The following is a 20,864-nucleotide window of genomic DNA, read 5'->3' on the forward strand; positions in this document are numbered from 1 at the left end:
GGGAGTGGAAGATAATTAAACCAGGGCTAATAGCAACAGACTTGAATTTCAGAGGGCCACCTGGATGTCTTGTTCTCAGTCGCTTTCTCTCATGTTTCATTTTCCTCATTTGAACAGGTCGACAGTCATTAAAATTTGTCATAACATCTGAAGCAAATCATTGTATTCATTTCTTTGTAAGGTTTAAAAATCCACATATTTTATTGTTAGCATTCAAAACATTTACTTTTCACCTTTTTTTTTCTTTTCTTGATTTTTTTATAAAGTTGAAATAGTCTGGGAATCATTAAGTGCCAAATGCTTTCATCAAGCCCATAAACAATGGAAGATTCCATAGTAAATGCAGTTACTTCTTGGGAAGTTTCAACAAAACACATTTTCACTCATTTAAAGCTCAGGAAAATAAATTTTGAGGTCCTTTATGAAAGGTACACTTTAGACCCTACGAAGCTGACACAGTACTGGATTTCACAGAAAAGGATTACAAAAGCTGTGTTACAGGCTCAGTAAATTCTGGAGGTTCTTGAAAGAGTTGACATGCATCTCAGTATTTGAGCAATTCCTTTTTGTCTCACTATTTATCTTTGACCTAGGAGGTTAGATAAAATATGAGAACAGAAAATAAGCTTTCAAGAAACTATCTAGTTTTAATCAAAGAGAAGAACCATTGAGGTCAGGTTATTATCCAAGATAAAGACCAAACTGTTATATCATCGTTTCTCAATATCTTACAACTGTAGACTTATTTTTCTTCCCCTAAAACATATTTCTATCATATATTTATATTTGTGACATTTTCTGTAATGTGATAATTACTTGGGTTTTAATATGCAAACTAGTACTCTTTGAAAAATTACCTGATATGTATGACTTAATTATTGGTACAATTAAGCAGTAACTGTAAAATTAGTGAGTAAATACCATTAAACCAGTAATTACAAGTATCTATGCGAATATGACAGGCAGCAGAGAACTGTACCCTGAAAATGGACTCTCCTCAACATTCCCTCCTAGCTACTTGAAAAAGGAAGGTCTACTGAGTCTCTACTAGTAGACTCCATTGATCTCCATTGATTCGCAAGAATAATAATGTGAAACTAATGAAAACATGATGGCATGCAGCACAGATGGAAGGCTAGTAGTTTTCACAGTATTATAGTCCAAAATCCACCTGCCTCAAAACAACTTGTTAAAGTGTTAGATCTCTTGTCATCATTTCAAACCACTTGATTTGATGTCTCTAGTAGTGTGTGGCAGGAATCTGCACTTAACAAGTTGCCTCATGTCATTCTGATCATTTTTAAGGCTTAAAAGCTACTCCTATGTGTTGGGATGGGTGATCAAGTTTGGCTGGAACTTGCCATGTCTTTAAGCTGAGGAACGAGTGGATCAGAGAGCAGCTGACCTCACAGAGCCATGGTTCAGTGGCTCATTCAGACATGTCCTTGAGTAGTTGTTCTGGATTTCCTCAATGGTAGCAAGGTGAACTCATGAGATACTGGTCCAGAAAAGAACACTAGTGACTATGCCCATTGTCACTGCTCAGAAGTGTTCTGGAACCTTTTTTCCCACCCCAGAATAAGTTGATGGCAGTTGTGGTATGGGCTGATCCAGCCAGTCAGCAAGGCCAGATTGCAGAGCAACTCAGAGTCTAGGAAAATGAATGTCTAGTATCTTTCCTCAAATAGTCCTACCAGAAGACACAAAGATGATGCATCCGGATGAAGAATATATCACTGAGATTAATGGCCCTGGGTTGCAGCCAAAAGCATCTCAGAGGTTAGTTGAGGACAAAAAGAAGTTTGTCTTTCAATCCATCATCAGCAGACTAGACACTTGAAGCAAGAAGTGTTCACAGAAGTGATAGGGCATTGAACTAATGCTTGAATTTAATTTAGCCTGTAACTATTTATAAAACATGTCTAGCCTCTCTCAGGCAAAGGATTGGTGTCGAGGGCAATGAAAGTTAAAGTCAAATTAATCAAAACGCAAGTGAAGAAATTTCACCAACTATATATGGCAATGTGTGTTGGGTGGGGAGCAGAGTGGCAGAGGTCTCAGGGAAATTTGGGCTTGTAAAGGGAGTAGAGATTGGCAAAAGGGTCCCTAACTTGTAAGATAGGTCTTTTCCAATAATTTGCCAGAACTTGAAACTCTGTATTGGAAAAACTTTCATACTTGAGAATCTACTGCAGGTAAACTGGTCATTGCTTGACTTTATTATTACTAATGTTTATGGTATATATCTACTTCACTGGTTGATGATTCCATTCTTGGCTATAGAGAGATTTGGTTCTGCTTTTCTAATGTGTCAGCCGCAGATGAAGTGCTTGCCAAATATTTAATAATGGGTTATAAAGTCATTTATGTTGGAGATTATTACTGCCACAGTCTAGGAAATGGAAATTCAATGAAATACAAATGACTCTCCTGTCGCAATACGATGCCAGACTTGAATGAGATAATTTATGAACAAGAAAATGGCTATATTAAAAAGCATTATTAGATGAGAATGATGTCCACGCAGTAGCTGACACATACTCTGCAATATCAATAAGAAGGAATTTTTCCACTAAACGGGATTTGTAACTGAACCTGCCTCTGGAGTTTGTTGCATTAAGTAAAGAAAATAAAGATTTCCTGCCTCCTTCCTTCCATCCTTCCCCTTCCTTCCTTCCCATCTTTTTTTTCCTAACCCCCTTCCTTTCTTTCTTCTTGAATCCTAGTTTTCTTGTAGGTGACTCTGTTTTATGGTTCTAAATGTGGTGGGAGACAGAAAGCATTACAACAGGAGTCCAGGGACCAGGCATCTTTTGGCTAAAAATCACCTATATGATGAGACTGAGTAATCTAATCTCTTCAGGCTTGAGCCGATTTACCCATAAGAGGAACAGGATTTGAATGACTATTCCATGAAATTAAACAAGAACTTGCTGAGTAGTGGGATGAAAAATGGAAAAGGCAGAGGGCTTATTTCAAGGAAGCTTCTGTTTGTTAGAAGAGGTGAACCTAAAAATAAATGTAGCTCACATGTCTCTTGAGGCCATCCTATCTTTTGGAAATGAAATTAAATGGATTCAACCGCCTTATATATTATCCCATGAAAAATATCTTGCCTTGCATATTTTTGAAAATTCCTGGATGTTATATGTCAACATTGTCAGTTTTGGCTTAGGCGTTGGGTGTTTCTATTCCTACTGAACACTTGATTTAACTTAAATATAATTTTATGTATCTATTATCTTTCATCTGTACTAGGACTAGACATAGAACTCAACCTGCCTCTTTTGAGAGAGGCAGCAGGGCACAGAGGTTGTTTGATGACAGTCTTCGTGCTTTGGATTGAATTCTCACTCTGACAGTAACTGTATAAGCTGGGCAAGCAGTCTATCCTCAGTTTACTCCCTTGTACAATGGGCTAAAAATTGTTCTTATTCATACAGTGTTTTGTGAAAGCAAATGTGATCATTTAGACAAATACTTAACATAAAGTGTGGTACAATGTAAACATTCAATACACTCTTTCTTATCACTTTTAAAAGTCACATATACTGGTACTTGTGCATATGGCATATGCACTAGAGGCCTAAGAGTGCTGAGGACAATTTATTGCATTGCAGCAACATAAACCATTGACTATTAGATATAATTGTTTGCTAAGAGCACATCTGTTATTTTTTTTAACCACACTACAGAAGTAAATTGCAACACATGGCAATAGATGCAGTATTACAAGGCTCAAAACCAGAGGGTTAGGGATTCGCTTTGTCTTGGGAAAAGGGGAAATGGAAGGCTTCAGGAGAAGGTGATAATTGGCAGATGAATAGGGGTTTATCAAGTCAATAAATTACAGAGGGCATTACAAGTTGAGGTAAAGAAATGCACAAACCCTCTAATTTGGCATTCAAGGAATCATTTCATAGAATGTTTATTAGACATCTAACATGAAAAGCATTGCTTTGAGAGCTGGAGTTACAGGAGAATGTAAAACTGGCAAAAAAACTGTAAGGATGCAATGTGCTATGAGAATAGATGTCAGGTCCTTTGGGTGTTTATACCAGGAAGCCTTAACCTGGTCTGAAATTGGGTTTCCTTGAACATGGCACATTGAAGTTAACACAGCAATGCCTCAGTCAATGCTATCAATCCTACTTTTTGAAAGAATCCTGCAGAATCCTGCATTGTCTTATCACTATCACTACCACCACATTGCTCTAGGAGACCATTGTCTTTTCCATAGGCTACTGCAAAGACTCGTAACTGCTCTCTCTGCTTCTCCCCTCCCCTCTTACAATCCATTCTCAACACGGGCACCCCAGTGATCCTGGTGAAACCTAGTGTTAGTCTATGCACTTCTTAGCTCAAAACCCTCTGATGACTCATATTTTGCTCAGGGTAGAGTGGGAGCCCCCCCATAGATCATCTGATCCTGTTACCTCTCAGTAGTCCCTGATCCTTTCTCCCTTGCTCATTGGCCCTAGCCAGGCTAGCATCCTGCTAATCCTCAAACACATCAGGCATGCTCCTTCCTCAGAATCTTTGTGACTGCTGCTCTCTCAGCCTAGAATGCTTTTCCCCCAGATATAAGTATGACTCACCCTATAATTTCCTTTAGCTTCTTTCTCTAATGACACTTTCAAAAACTATACAGCAACTACACAGTAAAAAAACCATCTCTGCCATCCCAGTATCCCATTTCCCCTCACCTTGAATTATTGCTGCCCATGGTGCTTATTCCATCTGACATACTTCATACGATTTGTTTATTTATTCATTGCCTCTCTTCCCTTCCTAGAATGTGAGTCCAATGAGCTCACTGATGTAACATCTGTGTCTAGAATAGTGTTGGGTACATAGCAGGTTCTTTGTAAGTGGTTGCTGAGGGAATGAATGAACATATGAGATGTGTTTGATAAACAGGCTTGTGACAAGTGAGGTGGAGGGCTCGTTGGGGCAGGCTTCCAGCAGAAGGAACAGCAAATTCATTGGCTTTGAGCCGGAAAATGCAGCGAGTTGGAATGCATACAAGACATGAAATGTGGATGGAGTACAGAAAGCAGAGGAAACTGGAACTAGAGAATTTTTTCCCCTCTATAGTCCTACTGTGATGATTAAAAATAAGATTCATTTATTATATTTTAGACTTTGTGGTGGAAAGTGGAAGGTACCTCAGGAATATAAAATGACTAGATTATAGCTGTACAATAGAATATTTTGTCTGTCAAGAATGTTTGCCTTACTGTTCTGAAGTTGTAGATTTGATAAGCTTTCTGGAATTATTTGATGTTTTTATTTGACTAAAAAAACTTGGGGAAAAATCTATTTGGATGCTAAAAAAGAAAATATGGTTTTCCTTAATCTGCCTTTTTTTCTGTCCAATTTGAGAGACTGCCCTTTCTTTTCATTTTGTGTTAAATATTCAGTAAGGCATTTTTGAAATGTCCTCTCTTTCCTTGGCTGTGAGGTTCTTTCCTTGGCTGTTTTTTTAAGCAATCCGAGAAGTTTTCTTCTGACTGATAGCCCTGGTGGCTGAGTGATGAGCGCATCTCATCTGGTTTGGGGACCAGCATACAAAGCTGTGCCTGAGGATCATGGAACATGGGCTGGCTGCTGCCATCCACAATATGAAATGAAAAGTTCACTTTCGAAAAATACACGTGGTGAAAGAAAATGTTCTTTTTACCTCAACATGGGAATAAAACATAATATAAAATATATTCCCCCAAATGAGAGTTCTGCTGAAATGGCTGAAGTAGGGGAAAAAGAAATATATAAATTTGCTTCTGAAGCTTGGGAGTGTTGCTAGAAGAATGTTGAAAACTTTGGAGTTCTATTGTATCATTTCTTGTAAAAATGTTTATTGATTTTCTTACTGAAGCTTAAATCATGTCTACATGAAGCAGAAAATTTACTTTGACTTGGAGTTTCTTACAGTCTAGCCAAGAGGAGTTGGAAGACACAAAAAATTGAACATTAAGCCCTAATTTGTGTAAGTGTATCACTGAAGCCTTACTAGCATGGCTGCTGCTGTAGAGGCTGCTGGTGGGGAGGTATCAGTAAAAGAGAATGTGGCTGGAGGAACAAGGGTGGGGTAAGTCACCTGTCATTTGGCTTTAGAGAGGGGGTTGAATTTTTGCTTAATGTGCCTTAACTCAAGGATGTGGGAGAACCTGATCTTTCATCTGACAGATTTGCCATGATAAGAGATCAAGAATTGCATATGGGATGCCTTATCAGATTTTATCGGATTTGTGGACTATTAGATCGAGTTTGCAGCTGTGAAATTCATTTATTTGGTGTATAATGCCTGTCCACAGTACTGAGGGCATCGTTCTGTATAGGTCAGCCAGGGCTTGGGATGAGCTCTAAGACTAGCAGGGAATAGTATTGTAAAGCAGGAAAATCAATTTGGTGCTGAGCACCAGGGTGGAGGTGGTTTATATGAACTGCAAGATTATGGGAGTATGAAAAACTAATATTTGAGAAAATGGGCCATCATTGAATGTGAGTGTCATAGTCAGATCTTTGTTTTGTTTATTTTTCTTTCAAGCAATTCAAGTACAGGTAACTCAGACAGTACAGAGAGGTACAGAATGAAAAGTGAATGTCATATAAACTTGTTCCACTCTTTAGAAGTAATAATTTCACATTTCTCTTCTTCCATAACAAAGGTTTAAGAAATACCTTCTAAAGCCGCTTAATATAGAGAGACTTAAGTGTTGTATATAAAGTTTAAAAATAGCCAAGAGAAAAATTGTAATATCATGATATTAGCAACAAAATGTAACTGGCTGTGGGAGAAAAGTGTCTGTTACCTTTCACAGCAGTAAGTCAGTAGATAAAATTTGGAGTTCACTGACTAATATTTAGAGATAAAATGGAACTACGTGGGAAGATCAAAGTCACAAACTAAAACACTACAAGTAAAAAGTTTTCAGATGGCTAATATGTTTGGAAATCAGGGTGGAGAATGGATTGTGGAAAGGAAAAGGAATCCCAAAACAGGGAGTTAATTTTGAGGCAGTGCCACTAAGGCAAGTTGAAAATGGAGAGACCCTGGCCTGGGCAGCGTAATGTGGACCCGAAGGTGGAGAAAGGCAATGGTGAAATCATGGAAGTAAAATTTCATGGAAGTATTGGAAGCAGAAAAACCACAGCACTCCGATGGTCATTCATACAAATGATGATGTGGCTCAAGCTGTTAGGGAAACGTAGTGTAGGGAAAAGAAAAACAGTTAAACCCCATTCCAAATATGTAAAGGAATATAAAGAACTGACCTATAATCTAAAGGATTCAAAAAGATGTCCTCGGAGAATTCAAGCTAGCATCACAATGCTAAAAACAGTCACTGGAGACTAAAGAAAGTGCTGACAGTTTTCCTTATATTTCAGGTAGTACACTATTACAGATGGTGATGTTACCATTTGAAAGTAAGAAGGAAACTGGTATCTCTTGGGTCACCAAGGGTAAAAATATAGAAGATGCTTACAAACTGCAACACATACAGTTTCTTGAAATCACAGTTTGGGAGTGGAGGAAAAGGCTGCTTAAGTGTTTGGAAACAGAGACTAAGGATGAAATAGAGTGGGGTAAGCCTGAATTAATCTGTAGTGAGAGCACAACATATAATATATGTATTAATAATATGTATAAATTAGGAAATAACTTGACCTGTAATTCAAATATAATCTTAGTGTATTTTTTTAAAAAATTTACACATAAATACAACACATACTTAAATTGTTCATGAAATATTTATTTAGTAATTTATTGAGTTGTAATTTCCTAATGTTTACCTTCAGTATTAAGAGGGGGTAGACCACATGCAGGTATGCACTGTCACCACCCTAAGGCATAAACTGTGTGACCTTTTGTACAGGTAGATAGACATGTATTGCTAGGTATGCTCAAACCACTTTCCTTTGATTTCTATAAATTAATGAATAAAAGCACTTAGAAGATTTTCATTGAGTTTAGCTACATTTACTTTCCTCAATGGGATTCTAATCTTTCCAAGTTGAAAGTTTATAGCTTCGGCTCTGTTTGATTTATACGAGCAAAAAGAAAAATCTTAACCGTATTTTTTTATAACTGGAGAAGCATATTTCTTCTATTTCCATATAACACACAAATAGCTAGACAGATCTTGCTTAAGCCTTCAAAAGAAATTCCATTTTAGACTAGACATTAATGTGGAAAATTTGAGGCCAAATGATTTTACTTTTTAAAGTCTTATAACTAGGAGAGAGAGACAGAGTGGGAGAGAGACAGAGAGAGAAAAAAAGGCAAGAGTAAGAGAAGAGGCAGAAAGAGACACACAGAGAGAGAAGTAAAGTGATTTATAAATTAATTGGAATATTTGTCTGCATCATTAAACTTTATATGCACATTTCACAATTTAATTTCTAGTTCTCTATAGTGCTTGTTAATTTGCATAATGTATCTTTTAAGTTTCAGTTGAACAATTATTTTTGTTTCTGGAAAGCATACAGGTTAATATTTTCTCTGAATTGTATAATTTAAACGTAATTTTTTATACTACGATGAAGAAAAGCAGAAAATGCAGCAGGAATACATGTTAGTTAAGCACTAAACATTTACAAAATATTGGGAGAAAGCAAAAAAGTAAAGACCTGATTCACCAGACACAATTTCTTCTGTGTGGGGAACACCCATGGACTTCAAAGGGTTTACTACACAAAAACCAGACTCACAAGATGGGGGAGGGAATGAAAATCTGCCAACAATTGGTAGTTGTAGAGTCTCCGCCAAGTTTTACAAACTTAGAAGTTGTCCCTTTTGATTTTTATCAGTCAAAAATGTCTGGAATGACCAGAGTCACTTCTAAAGTTTTTTGTATCTTTATATTTGTACAGACTAAAATAAGTTAAAAAAAAAAACCTTTTTATTTTCAATAAACATTTACCAATTATAATGAATAGACATGAAGCGTTAATACTTATATTTCCTTCAGGGACAATAAAATTTTTTTTTTTTATTTTTATATATTTATTAGCACGTTTTGGGCTTGGAAAGACTTTGGCAATTATAGTGTAATTTCTTTTATTAACATAATTTAAAATGTATTTTTACTTGAGTTTTTCGCATGTTGTGCCTTCTTCTGCCTAGGGTATGATGCATGTCCGACTGCAGTCAGCTTTCCATGGGTGAAACAGAAAAGTCTTCAAATATCCTCACCAACTGCTTTCCTAGATTTTTCAGCCAGTTACTTGACCATTTTAGGAAAAGAAAGGTGAGCTTGGGCTTCAGGACATAGAAAACAACATTAGTTATGCTGGAAAGTATCACCAAAGAAGTGCAGCTCACACAAGCTGTATTCCGTTTGTTCTTTTGAACAGAAACACCTATAAAGGGACCAAAAGAAATCTAAATAATAAATAATAATAATAAATCCTGAATAGGCAGCAACAATCATTATTGCCAAGTGATTGTCTTATCATTTGTCATCAGTTTTTTTTTCAGTGTAATTACAGTTAAATGTAAATGTGTCTTATTGTCTTCTATTTACAGTGTGGCTGCATGGCTGCATGAGTGTTTGCAGGTGTGTGTTTGTGTGCAAGGTTTAGGATAACTTAGAGGCAGATCAGTGGTGATGGCCTTTACAGAAGCAGTTGATGTCTCATCCCTTTGAACCTAGAGCCTAGTATCGTGTAAAGCCAATTGGCAGAAATGGGGAGGAGATATGCATCTTTTTTTATGATGGGAAATCAATTATTTCGAACACAACAATGAGCTATTCATTGGTTTAGTCCACACATTGTAAAACGACCAGCTTATTTCATTTATGTACCTTGAATTTAGGATTTCTTTTTCTAATCTATGTACAGAGCAAAAATACTTTTGGTTTCTCATAGACATAGCTTTGGTAGAATTCTGCTGCTCTTTCTATTATAGTTTGACAGCTGCAGTAAGCACACACATCTGCCATATTGAGGTCAAGTGGTACACTGTCATCTATTGTAACAGCTGTTGTTGGGGGATCATTTAAAGCATCCAAGGGATGAATGGAATATAAATGATCATTGCATAAAGTATATAAAGTTGGGTTTATTAGTTTTGAAACTGATTTCTTATCAACATACTCTGTAGTTTTTTTTTTTTTCCCAGTACTCCCATAAGGTTCAGCATGAGGTTAAAAAGAAAAAAAAATCCTTATCTAATTATCTAAATATTTAAGAATGCTGAAATCTTGCTGGTGTAACAAATCAGTGCTAGAAAAAAGTCTTGTTAAATGAACAGTTTTGTGTATGGTTCCTACTTAAAATATATCACAATCTGAACTTAAAATGCACATATAAAACTATAATACATAGTACATCATATATGTAAGACAATATATGAAATACATAAAACAGTGTATTAAGTAATAGGTCAAATTTTAACGTTATATGATAGGCCTAATATTGCTTTAATATCATTTGTAAAGTCTTTCTAGATCTTGTTTTTCTCTCTCTATCTCTATCTCTAGGTTTGGATCTCTGTCTCTAGGATAGACTAATATTACCACTCCTAAACATCTATCCTGGAATATCAGGTCATCTACATCTATGTACTATGTGTGTTTTGTCACCATTTTGTTTCTAAAAAACAATGCTTTTGATCAAAGTAGACAGAAAGTTTGAGGAGTTCATATTAAAATGGAAATGTATAAACACACATACACAGTCCGGTAGAGCTTGTTAGTGGGTTTGTCCAATGTGATTAGAAATAAAGCATATATTTTAAGTGAAAGGAAATTATTGGTTATGTGGAAGAGTTACAAAGATAAAGAGATGTTTTGGGGGCAGCTGTCAATAAAGGAAGGGTTATTGTAGGTAATCATATGGTTTGACATTGTATAATTTTTTCACCATTTCCCATTCTTTGCTTGTCTTACATCATCACAATCAATCATTAATTTGTGAAGAAAGTTTCCATGAACAGAAGTCCTCAACACTCAGAATTTTTGTAACCTGCATTTTAGTCACATGTAGGGAGAAGAGAACCTTTATGACAGGATGATGCCATGTTTGATTCGTTTTATGCTAATTCTAAAAGAATAGATCATTTGAATCTATATCATATTTGTGGAGCTCTTGGGAATATGCAGATTAATAAAGGCCATGCTACTGAAAGTTATCTTTTGTTTCTGTTGTCTATCCTCACTCTTCAGTGACCTTACCCAGTTCTCTACCTTAAAAGGCTACCTAGACACTGATGACACAAATGTATATCACTGGCCCAGACTTTCCCTTAAACTCCAGGCTTCTTCATCCAACTGCCGTGAGACATTGCCTTGGTTATCTAAATATAGAGAATCAAGCTGTTGATTTCTTTACCTGTCTCCCTGTCTTCATGGTCTTTCCTATCTCAAAAATAAATAGATAAATAAATAAATAAAATCGTTTGTTAAGTTCTAGCATTTTTAATGGGCCTCACATTGCTATAATGTTACTGTAAAGTCTTACGAGGACTAAATTTATTCAAGAGGGTGTTACTAGAAAAAGAGGAAATGAATAGCTTTTCTGTCTTCTCTTTTACAATAGAGCAGATGTTAACTTTTTTCTTGTTACAATAGTGGTATTAATTCAATCAACACTGTTCCTGTTGGTAAAGAAAAGCTTTCTGTGCAGACAGACTAGGCAATATGACCTCTGAACAAATTCTCCCTGCTCCTTTGCAGGCAAAAAGGAAATTATCAAAAAACTACATTTTTGAATATGCCCAACTGAATTAAAATCTCCAATGGGTAATTGAGATAAAATGTTCTAAAATACTGAGAAGCGTCAATATATATTTCTACATGACCTTGGGTTATTTTCTATTAATATAAGGTAACTTATAATTGCTTTACCAAATTCATTATTTTAAATTAGGATTATGAAGACACATCTTTATATAAAGAATATGAAAAAGGAATAAACATGCCAGATTAGTATAGAGCCAAGCTAACAATATTTTATAGCCAAGAACATATAGATTATTTTTCTTATTTCCCTGCCCTGGGCAATTTCTGAGAAAAATCCAGAAATAGAAGAACTTTGAAGTGTGAGGTTATGATAACCTGATTTATTGAAGAAGGTGATTTGGAAGATACAAATCTTGTTTTTCAGACCAAAAAGACAATTTCGCTTGCAGACACCTTCATATGCACACTGTGAGATGTTTTGGATTTTGTTTTGCAGACTGATGAACCATTGTGGGGCAAGTTACTCATGACTTCATCCCTATTACAAATGACAGTTAAGAGATTTACTATGCATATGTAATGATTTGCCACATATGCACAGAATCAAATATCCCAAGCTTCTCTAATGTTTCATGCAAGATCTGCTGTTTTGCTTGGTATACGATTGTAAACGTGGCAGAGTTAGAGATTTTAAGAACACGTAAAACCAACCTTAGTGATTATGAGTATGTGAAGACTTATTCTCAAGAAGTGATTGATAGACGTGGGAATGAGCACTATTCTAGGAATCAGGAGACCTGAATTCCTGGGCTCAGCTCCAGTTCATCCAAATGACATGCCTGGGTGGCCTCCCTCTGAGCCCAAGATGGTCTCTTTTTTGAAATGAGGAGAATAATCATTGTCTTGCTGAAGTGCAGGTTGTTGTAAATAATAAAAGGCATAATAAAACAGTTGATAAAAGGCTAAGGAGAGTTCATACATTTTTCCGTGGATAAAATGACTGTTCACTCCAGACAGTACAGCAGATTCAAGAAGAAAAAAACCAAAACACCAAGTTCAATTATAAAGTCAACACACAACTGATAAAATTAGACACGTGCAAAAGGTAACATAAACATGAAATATTTCTGTTGCTGGAATCAAGACAAGCCTGGCCAAAATAGCATGCATAAAGCTAATCAAGAATGGTTAGTTTTAGAATGTTTAAAGAGAAATTGTGTTCTGTTGAAGAGAGGTGGTATCTTGGGGTGAGTTTCTTAAGAGCAGACCCTGAGATGAGGCTTCATGCACTTTATCTATTAGGAAAATTCCCCGAGAAATGTAAAGTTTTGAGTAGAGAAGCAAGAAGTAAGGGAAAGAGGTCAAACAAACGTGTGTTATCAAATCAAGACCTGCAAAAGGTAAATTTGGTTCAGTCCCACAGGGGAGATCTTGAGGTCCTGTTGGTCATGTCTAGAACTTAGAAAGAAAACAGTATAAGAGAAAATAGTTGTAACTGTGAATTAGGGATCCACCCTGAGGGAACACACTGACATATAAATCTGACAAATTGAATTCACCCCATATTTTCAGTGTGGTTCTAGAGATGAATGGATATTTTTGAATATTCATTCATGTAGTCATCCATTCATTCTATGGATTATATACAGACATCTACTATGTGGCACATGCTGAGTGTGGCAGTAAGGTGTACCCTCAGAAGGTTACCGTATACTGGGGAAGACAGAATCAGAGGAGAATTTATAATAAACAAGAACAAGTGTTATGGTACCCTCAGGGCTTTCCTCAGTTTTTGCCACATATTAGTAAAGAGGCAGGAAAGCCCAATGAACACTCATCACTGTGTGATCCTGAAATTTACCCAACACTTTCTCAGCATGCTGTAGATCTGTGCTATGGAGATAACATCTGTGCTATGGAGATAACAACTCTACATAAATGATAGTTTGTTTTAGTAAAGACTAAATGAGACAATGCTGTTAGGAATTTTCTATCTATTTCTATCTAATATTGAACTCATACAAGTAATCTCAATTTTTCTGATTCTACTTTTACCAAAAAACCTGAATATACTTTAGCTTTCATTTAGATCTGTGTAGAGATGGAAAAGTACTGGTAAAGAATATGAATGGCTTAGTCTTCTGGAAGTCACATTTCACACTGTAAATTGAACTTTAGCTTTATAGACCCATAGTACAGTAACAATAAAAAGTTGTTTAACATCTTTACTGGAATTTAAGGCAGGGTGGATTCTGGTGGCTGCAGGAATCTTTTGTGGTTATTCTCCCAGAATATTCTCCACCATAGAGGCTTTTCTCACTCCTGAAATGGTACACTGATGGCATGAAGATTTGGAAGTCAGAGAAAGGAGACTGCTAATTTGCTTAGAAATGCTGGAAGTCAGAATACTTGAGGCAGATGGACTGATGGGATGGTACTTTAATCACCTTTTACATTCCCATCTTAGAGTTATGGGGATAGCCCAACAAACAACATCTGTTAGCAGGCAGATGAAACTGGCAGCAATTTACGAGTTGTATATACTCACAGCCCAGGGAGAAGGACATAGCATGATGTGCAGGGTCACATGAGGGTTGCACTTGGGAATAGAGTGAACAACCAGAAGTTGTGGGAGACAGGCATTGCAGTATTGTAGTATCCAGAAGTTGGAGTACCCGCTGGTTCCGGGAGGATGTGACTAGCTTGTTTGAACAATTTTGCTGGCAGGGAACTGAAACCTGCTACTGAGGGATAAGTAGGGAGTGCACCTGGTCCTTTTGATAGGGAGGGTTTTTTGGCTAGTGGACCTTATCCATAGAGTTGGGAAGTGAACTTGTATTTAGGCCTTTGGAAGGCCTTTCAATAGGTGTCAAGATGGCACACATCTGAGCCTTAATTTTGGGCTTTATGCCACAGAAGGCCAGAGGAGAGGAGTCAAAGAGAAGAGGAGCCTCCTTGACAAGTCATGATGAAGAGAAATTTTATGGAAATTACATGTTTTCAAGATGTTTTGCTCAAATTATTGTAGGTGTGCAAAGTAAAACCTCTTTCTCCATCTCTTCTCTAACACATCCAATAGCATCAACTTCAATAATACAGGATTTGGTGCAAGTAGAGCTTTAATGCGAAAGCAAAGAAGTGCTGGGTCTAGCTCTAAATTTGGCATGGGGTTAGAGCAGAGACTGCCTTTGGGGACAGTAGTCATGAGTTATATTGATCACTGTTTTATGAGCTTGGTTTTCTGAGTCTATTAGCTGCTTCCAATTTTGTCAGCACCCTGAAGGTCAAATCCTGGCTGGCAGTCATTTGACAAAGAAAATGCCAACTAGTGGGCTTTCTCAGCTGATACCTTCTACCAGGCCATGTACTTTCTATGTCTGACATATGACCATTCTAAATTAAGTTTGCTAATACTGAAGTATGCCAGCTCCCTTTCTTCTCTGGTACATTTTTCAGTTTCAGGTTTTTTGTTTTTTGTTTCTTTTTTAGTAACCTCTTTACAGATTACACAGCAGAAAACAAATATTTTAGAAAATAAGCTATCTGACTTTTTCATTAAATATTTTCACAGAATTTACTTTGAGCAAAGTTTTGTCCTTTAGCAACAGATTTTTATCTTTCAAATGTCTATCTTTAACCTTGTGCTGGAAAATTCACTTAAAATAACATGACTAACATTTCCAAGAAATGCATCCGTGATTGCATTGAAGTAAACAAAGAAAGAAAATGAAAGGAGGAATATTATTGTTATTCTTATTCTCATTAAAAATATTCAGAGATAGGTGAGACAGAGGGTACATAGATTTAAGATAAGGTTAGTGATGTAATACATATGATATTGTTTGTATGTGTCCCCAACCAAATCTCATCTTGATTTCAATTCCCACAATTTCCACATGTTGTGGGAGGTACCCAGTCTGAGATAATTGAATCGGGGGGTAGGTCTTTCCCATGCTGTTCTTGTGACAGTAAATGAGTCTCAAGAGATCTGATGGTTTTAAAAATGGGAGTTCCCCTGCACAAGGTCTCTCTTTGCCTCCTGCCATCCATGTAAGATGTGACTTGCTCCTCCTTGCCTTCCGCCATGATTGTGAGGCCTCCCCAGACACATGGAACTGTAAGTCTATTAAACCTTTCTTTTGTAAATTGCCCAGTCTCCAGTATGTCTTTATCAGCAGCATGAAAACAGCACGATATGTAAATACAATGTATTTACATAATTATTTAAAAAGGCTTCTTGGAAAGTCTGCAGGTATTTCTAGGCTGTGGATAGTGCCTTCAAAACATAATGAGTAGTAGATAAAGGAGCAGGAAGAGATGGAAAAAAAGTAGAAGTAGAAATTCTATTTTTTTTTTTTTGAAACAGGGTCCAGCTCTATTGCCCAGGCTGGAATACAGTGGTGCAATCTCAGCTCACTGCAGCCTTGACCTCCAATGCTCAAGCCATCCTCCCACTTCAGCCTCCGAGCAGCTGGGACTACAGGCATGTACCACCATGCCAGGATAATTTTGTTTACTTCTTGGAGAGATGATGTCTCACCATGTTGCACAGGCTGGTCTCTAACTTGGGCTCATGCAATCCTCCCACCTTGGACTTCCAAAGTGCTGGGATTACAGATGTGAGCTACTGCACTCAGTGTGAAGTAGATATTCTAAAGCACAGATGTTAGAGGAAGTTCAGGGCAGGGTCTCAGAAAACTGTGGGTTTCCTAGTTGCCTCTTTTTATTACCTTTACCTTTCTGCCAAATTGTCAAAGGTAATTTTTTTACATTTATTTGACTCATCAACAGTTTTTTAATCTCTCCCCAATTCAATATACTTTAAACTCTGTGGTATACAGTAAACCCATAGTGTAATTTTAAAACTTGTTTAACTTTGATCTACTTTGACCTTTCCTCCAATTCTTGTCTGAAGATGTGGTAGGCATTTGTTGTTTTCAGACTGCAACCTCTCCTCCATCTTTCAGTGGCAACAGTACCTCATCTGCCTAGAATGAATTGTTCCTCACCATGTTCTTTCCATGTGCTGCACCCTCCCTACACTTCAGGAACTCCTAGGAATGGTCAGGATAGCCAGTCCCACTGGCCACAGTTACTAGTTCAGGAATGAGCTCATGACCCAAGTCAACCATTGCAGTCAGCTAAATACAGCTCTAGGCCTTTGGTTTGAGCTAGTTGGGAAGTAGGTTCTTTCTTTCTGCCAGATTCAGTCTTCTGGTCTGGCTGTAAACCTGCAGCTTATGGGGACTACTGCATGGACTCAAATAATAGAGCCAACTCAGAAAAAGAGGGCATAAAAATGAGGCTTGGAATATTATCTGAGACCTTTAAGGGACATGAGCCAATATATAACTTTTTTCCTTATTTTACTTGAGAACCTAGTTTTAATTTTAAAATGGAGACTTCTAATCATGTTATGAGTCATTTACTTTCACCTAATCCCCCTGATTTTTTATTTTTGTTGCATTAAACTAGTTTGTAAATTATACCCTACAGATAAACTAACACTTTCTTTCCCCCCAATAGTGAACTCTAGCATTAAGCAGCTGAGAGGAAGGTGTTAAAGTAGATGGCCTGAGATCCTCTCACTCCCTTTATGGTAGAATGGTGGATGGTAGAAGCTGTACTGGAGGAAAGAAAAGAAGGTAGGTGACTCCTTAAAATCTCCCTGTCAACTTAACTGCCGAGTAAAAAACTAACATTATTTGCTAGTAAGAAACACATTAACTCTTAACTGCTTTTACTAGGATGTCCCAAGCTAAGCATTGCCTAGCAAAATAGAACCCGGGATTTACCAGGTATGGCTTCTAGGGGATGGTAGGGTCATGTCATGAAAGCTGTGCCATTCCCTCAAATTGTTTAATATTTTAAAAGTTCTGAATTTATGAATCTGAACCAGAATCTGGGAGCTACTACTGATGATCCAGATAGGTCTTTGCGTTGTCTGAGCCTTTTCCTTGACTACCTCCTTGAAATTATTTAGTAAAGTTTGATAGGTAAAATCTCTGATTCCTGAGAATCTGATTTGACAATCAGGTCCTGTAAATTAGCTCAATGACCTAAGTGGATAAATAGAGGTTTTACTGAATTACTAAAGCTACTAGCTAAGCTTGGCCTATAGCGAGTTCAGTGAGCGTCTCCCTAAGTCTTGCATAAGCATTAAAATATATTTAATTTGTGTCACACAAGAGCCTGGGTGATTAATACACATGGCTTCTGCATCTACCTTTTGAATAATATTAGAAAGAATTTGTTGAAATGGGAATTTTGTGGCCTCATTGTTAAACGACTCCTAAAGATCACCAACAAAATCATCATGGCAAGTATGACCACATTCCAGCAGGATACTCCTCGTCATCAGTGCAAGACTTGAAAAAGAGGTGAAGAAAACAGATTTGGAAACTTTGACCTTTCATTGATTTCTAGAGTACAACAGTTGGAGTTGAAAGGGCCAAGGATATCAAGAATTAAGTATTTCTTTGAAGAATATGGATCTTTGGTGTGCTATACATTCCTATAGAAAAGGAAGAATGTCCTTTTCACCTGAAGCCTTGTGGGAATGGCTTCACAAAGGCTGGTCAGAATTTGGGAATCGATGGAACAGATAAATTTCTCCTTATTAACTAAACTGCTTCCCAATGCATCTGCCTCTCACTCCCTCTATCAGTAACAGGGGACAAGAAGCCACAAACAGCCTGGGGTTGGGTAGTTGGAGAGAAGCCAGTTGAGTGAAAAAATAAAGCCCACCAAGCAGGCCGCTAATCTGAAGGAGATAAAATCGTGGAAAAGAAGAGGTTCAACCCTAAACTAAATTATGGGTTTTTTAAAAAATTGCTTGGATCTTAATACATTGATCAGTGAAAAAAATTGATCTGTAACAGTGGCCATAAGTGATCAGAGGACATTTTAGTTTTATGAGGGAGAGCGAATAGTTACAAAGATTGTCCATGTTTTCATCCATAGTTGAAGGAAGAGCCAGCATTTAGGAGGGATTTGAATGATCAGTGGGGGTGGGAGGATGGGGAGTTAGGGGGCAGAATAAGATACTTTTCTGACTTGAATACTCTTTTTTTTCTTAATATCTCCAAAAAACATATACTTGTTATATTTCTCTTTCTATAATTTTTGGTGATGTAACTGTGATAAAAGACAAATCTCAAATGTAATTATGTAAATTGGGCTAGGAGACGTAGATGTATTTAAATAACTCCTTCTGTTGGAAGGGCCCAAGATCATGGGCCCTTCCCAGGGTGATCTATGCCCAGTGACTGGTAGACATGGGATATAAACGCTTAGGCCTCTTTCCCCAGCTAGGAGAATCTGGAGGTTCATCTTAGCCTTAGAGCTCTGCATAGGGATTGAGGCCAGTGTTGAGACTGTATCACAGCCATCATTTTTTTTTTGTCCACTTCTCCTTCCTTCCCTTCCCTTTCCTTCACTGGTGCTGATTCTGAGATTTCTCATAAATCTTCAGCATACTACACCCATCTCAGAGCTGGTCTCTTGAGGAAGCCACACTGCCACAGGAACCATTGTAATCTCTGCATCAAGTTCAAGTTCACAAATAAGCAAAGAGGTGTGTACTACTATTTGACACTTAGGTGTATTGGAGCACAATTTGACATGAGTAATTATTAAGGTTTACATTTATTTTCTGAATTGTGTTCAAATGTAATTCCTTTAAGTTCCAAGAAGAAACACATTTTATTATATTGGTATAAATTATGTGGAAGTTTTTAGAGGAAATTTAATACTATGTAAAGTGAAATAAAATCATTTTTACTTTCACTGCCTTAAAAGAGACATAAAAAGTATAAATCTAATTTGGAAGTTTCAATAGTTTATCAGTTTTTCCTATTTAAGCTAATTTAAATTCCCTAAATGTAGTTTTTCATTTGGGAGGAAGCATTGTTTTGTGTGTGATGAACACTTAGATAACTTTCAAGAAGGATATAAAACTGATATATATCTTCACTCACTTGCCAGATAAAATAAGACACATTTCTATTCATGTTCATTGATTCATTTATTTTTTTGGTTAAATTCTGTTTATTTAAGTCATTTGTTTTAAGTTTTTATTAAGGTGATAACAAATTTCAAACTAACAGCATTTTAAATAAATATTCACCATTGCCAGCATAGTTTTTTAAGAGTCTGCAAATAGAAAGCAAGATAATTTTTTTTCTCTATTTTCCAGACTTGTGACAAAGAGCTAGGTGAAAAGCGGGGAAAAAGGAGGAAAATAAGGAAGTACCAGACTAAACCTGAAGAAAGGGGACATTTAAAAATTCCTCCTTTTGTGTTCAGTGCTCACAATACAGAAAAAGATATGGTTAAAAAAAAGTTGTGACGCTCGTAAAAAGCAACATTTTATTTTCAAACCAATTACATTAATTATACAATTACCTTGTAGCCAGTAAGAATCACGTATATGTGAAAGCAAAATATTGTTTAATTGAATAAAACAATCTCACACATATGCCCAAAAAACAATAGAGTAAATAAGAGTTTCCCCAACAATGGCAAAGAGAATACTTTTCATGTTGAGTTTTATTGATCTCTGGAACAGTAGCTCCCTTGAGTAGAGAACCATAACAGAATTAAGGAAAGATATTTCCATTCCAGAGACCAGACATTTGGAGGACAGTGAGTATAAATCATGAACCTGGCCAAGTATTTTATTTCTTATTGGATTCTTGACTGTTTCTTACTTTCATCATTTCGTGAGTCATGACTAACAGTGCTTGTGCTCATCTACAGTAATCGATTCTGAGAGAAATTTCTCCAAGGATTCCTTCAGTTCTCCTTTGAACATAAGAAGAGGGAACATTCTTTCAGTCCTAGAAGCTGCTGAAGCAGAGACAGAGAATCCCAGACTGGAGGGCTTTGATTTCACCCCGCACATCTAAGGGCACAAATTGGTTCCAGGTCAGGATCATATGAGCATAAGTCTGAGCTGGGTGTCTCTGATCATTCCAGAATTGCATTGGAAGGCAGACTTATATTCCTGAGAAGCAGGAATGAGAAGCACAGTGGAATTTTGCAAAGGAAACAGAACTTGAACTCAGCAGTCATAGGTCCCAGTCCTTGCCTAGCTGTAATATTGGGCAAGTCATATAAATTCTCCAGGCACAGTTTCCCTTCTGGCAAACAACAGATAGAATATAAATATGT

The 20,864-nt window shown here is 36.9% G+C and overlaps 1 long non-coding RNA gene across 1 annotated transcript; it reads left to right on the plus strand.

The window, feature by feature from the left end:
- The first annotated feature begins 1,577 nt into the window (after window positions 1–1,577).
- On the plus strand, window positions 1,578–20,004 carry LOC131382517 (uncharacterized). The gene is made up of 4 exons (XR_009212063.1): window positions 1,578–1,779; window positions 17,217–17,335; window positions 19,165–19,266; window positions 19,888–20,004. It is a non-coding gene; the product is annotated as an uncharacterized LOC131382517 (long non-coding RNA).
- The last annotated feature ends 860 nt before the right edge of the window (window positions 20,005–20,864 follow it).

This window comes from Hylobates moloch, unplaced genomic scaffold (assembly GCF_009828535.3).
Source record: "Hylobates moloch isolate HMO894 unplaced genomic scaffold, HMol_V3 SCAFFOLD_37, whole genome shotgun sequence".
In the NCBI taxonomy this organism is placed as follows: Eukaryota; Metazoa; Chordata; class Mammalia; order Primates; family Hylobatidae; genus Hylobates; species Hylobates moloch.